Raw genomic sequence first — 3,512 nt, 5'->3', positions numbered from 1 at the left:
AAAAATATATGTAATAAAATTAAAAATCTGACCAGGCATTTGTTGCCAACTGTCAGTACTTTACAGTACTGCTACCCAAAAAGAAGAAACCCACCCCTAATAATGGGTTGGGTAAGTTTTAAACTAGTGTTGCTCTTTACATACAAATCAGCCTTCAAGAGCACAAAATACATATAATCAAAACTAAAAACAACATAACATTGAATTGTGTATTTAAACAGCAGCATGTACAGTAGCTATGAGTAATATTTACTGTATATTTTAACAATGTCAAATATGACTCAATCCATCCATCCATTTTCTTTACTACTTATCCTCTAGACGGTCACAGTGAGATGGAGCTTATCTCAGCTGGACACTGGTTGAGAGGTGGGTACAACCTGGACAGGTCGCCAGTCAATCACAGGGCTAACATATAGTGTAGAGACAGACAACCATTCACACTCACATTCACACCTATGGGCAATTTAGAGTCACCATTTATCCTAACCTGCATGTTTTTTGGTCTGTGGGAGGAAGCCGGAGGACCCGGAGAGAACCCACGCAGGCATGAGGACATGCAAACTCCACACAGAAAGGCCCCAGCCTTGATACTTAAACAATACTTTGCAAAATAATACTGATATTGAAATTATAATTTTCAGTCAACACTTACTGACGGGCTAAACAAACAAAATAGAACTTTTGTGAATTAGGATTTAGAGTATGACCTCAATGTCACATTTATGGCTGCAACTAACAATTATTTTCATGATTGATTAATCTGTTGATTATTTTCACGAATAATCAGGTACTCGTTTGGTTGACAAAATGTCAGAAAATGGTGAAAAATGTTGATCACTGTTTCCCAAAGCCCAAGGTGATGTCCTCAAATGTCTTGTTTTGTTCCAGCCAAAAGTCAAATAAGATATCCAAAGTTTACTATCGTAGAAGACTAAAGAAGCCATACAATATTCACTTGTATTATATTAGATCCATTTGAGAGGCTGGAACCAGAGAACTTTGCCATTATTTTTTTAATTTAAAACATTAAATAGTTGGTGATTCATTTTCTGTTGATTGACTAATTGATTAATCAACTAATCATTGCAGCTCTAGTCACATTTGACCCTTTCTGAAAAGTTACAATAATTAAAGTAATTCATGTTTTGCAGGAAGGGGCTGTTGGGCTCTTGGGAATAAAAGTGATCATGCAGAACATCAAGTCGCAACTCAGGAAGGGAAAATTCTTGCTACGGTATGGATCTGTTGTATTACTTCCACTCATGATCAGGACACCAGAAAATAATTAAATAATTACGATGGTCAAAGACCTTCACTGAGGGCAGCTGTTTGATTTCGACAGGAGTACAACTTTGACTTTGTGAAGTGCAGCTCTGCCACAGGTGAAAATGTGGTTCAGTCTTTGGAAATTGTGGCCAGGAAACACATTTCACATTCTTCACTGATATTTCCTTTGTCTTGTGTCTGTTTGTCACACACATATTATTTTTTCAAGCATGTCTTTTAGTAGGGCTGTAATGTTACTTGCCATCCACTGACTGTTGTTGTTGTTGTGTTGTTGTCAGGCTGTTTAGTCAAAAAATTGACACAAGAAAGGAAGTTGTGGTGTTAAAAAGAGCCCCGACAGAAAAAAACATCAGGATGTTGCTGAAAAGATGTAAACTGGTGAAATCCTGTACACAGTGGACATACTGTACTAGCTGGACTGGCTTTTCTGAATATTAATGGATATTCTTTTTGTCTTGCAAAGTGCCACTTCAGATCACAACACTAAAACTGAACTTGCAGCAATTAACATCAAAAAATGCTGGCACAAGTTGCCACATTAAAATAAGTAAAATGACCTCTTGTTCCATTCTGAGATATTCCCATTTCAAGATGTAATAACTGAATGTTTTTTTTACTTTAGCACTTTCAGTTTCAAATAAATGGGTTAAATAATGGGTACAGTTTCCACAAAGAAAATCCTCTATATTGTACAGCTGTTCAATGTTTGTTTGACAGTGTTTTCACTTTATAGAAATTAATCTTTCATTTTAATTTTGTGAACAAATTTGTTTTAAATCTGTATTTACTCACTCTTGAAAGGCAAATTTCCTCATGGAAGTTACAGAACTTGGTACCAATTGATATTATCAAACGTTTATTAATTTCTAGTAAATATTACCTTTTTGAGTATTTGAGTGTTTACATGCAACTTGTGCAATATGTGAGCAAATCTTTTCATTTTAGCTGTTCAGTAATTATTATAATAAGTTTATTATGATTTTGTATGTTTATCATTTGTTCTAAATGATGTTGGCAATCTGTGCAGTTGTCATATAGCTGCCAGGTCAGCCAGATGATCATAATTCTATTTTATATATCCCTTTATGATTTAATGATTAACACGATTTAAATCCCCATGTTATGTTTTTTATTTTTGTGCATTTCCCTTTTGATGTGTGTCCATGTATTGTGTCTCTAAATACCTTTAATAAAAGTGCTCTAATGGTATGTTTCATGTTTAATAAACCTCCAGAACAACTGTATGCTCACATAGAGAATTTTTGTCCTCATGGAGGTCTCATTTTCCAGACTGAAAGAGATGACTGTGTTCCCACTGGAACAACAACTCTTTCAATGATATGAAGAGTATGAAAACAATGGCGCCATTGCGATAACCTCATAAGATCCCAAAGGAGCTTTAGTGGCAAACAGAAACACTGAGACATCATCCTCCGACATAATCACAGGACCCAGATGATCACACCAAATCTAATATTTGTGATTAACACTGACTTCACTGGCTACACATTACCCACTGGGAGGATTACTATTCCTGCTCTCGGTTAATATGATGACTGTTTTAGGTGGGAACATGTGAACTGTAACTGTTAAAACATCTAGTTTTAACAGTTACAGTTTACATGTTCAGAAATCTGGTACCGCTTTTTTTTTTTTTTAAACAAATCCATAAAGTTTCCTGTAAAGAACTAAAATACAGTATTGAGTTGGTGCTGTAGCCTTCCAAGTAATGTCTGCTGTAACCTCATGAGAATTTTAGTTAGTACACAGCAGGTTAGCTGCATTTCAATAATACATGAGTAATGAATATTTACTTAGGTTTAAATAAAGCTTTTCTTTCGAGGAAAATGTCTTTCAAGGAAATTTCTTTTTTTCTTTCCATATTACATTGTATTTTTCCAGGAAACACTCCAATAAATTATTAAGAAATTACAGGCCTGTGAAATAAATAGAAAACCTTACAGAAAACCTTTTAAATACATTAAGGCCCCAGGCTACAGCTGCCGCTTTGTATTGTAACCAAGCAGCAAGGAGTTCTGTTAAAATTGCTATTGAGGTATTACAGAAGATTTATTATTGCTCACAGTGGGAAAGATATTACTTTGGTTTATTCAGGACAGCAGGACCACTCACCCACAGCAGGAATCAGCAGATTCTCAAACATGTGAACACGTGTGATCTGTCCAGTTAGTTTAAACATGACCACTGTCATAGAGACAGCT

The 3,512-nt window shown here is 35.3% G+C and overlaps 1 long non-coding RNA gene across 1 annotated transcript; it reads left to right on the top strand.

Annotated features, from left to right (window-relative positions):
* The first annotated feature begins 310 nt into the window (after window positions 1–310).
* LOC122985981 lies at window positions 311–2,311 on the top strand. The gene is made up of 3 exons (XR_006404214.1): window positions 311–369; window positions 1,155–1,237; window positions 1,569–2,311. It is a non-coding gene; the product is annotated as an uncharacterized LOC122985981 (long non-coding RNA).
* Window positions 2,312–3,512: the final 1,201 nt, after the last annotated feature.

The sequence above is a fragment of the Thunnus albacares genome, chromosome 7 (assembly GCF_914725855.1).
Source record: "Thunnus albacares chromosome 7, fThuAlb1.1, whole genome shotgun sequence".
In the NCBI taxonomy this organism is placed as follows: domain Eukaryota; kingdom Metazoa; phylum Chordata; class Actinopteri; order Scombriformes; family Scombridae; genus Thunnus; species Thunnus albacares.
The sequence above is the reverse complement of the archived record's forward strand: the minus strand, read 5'-3'. Positions and strand labels throughout refer to the sequence as shown.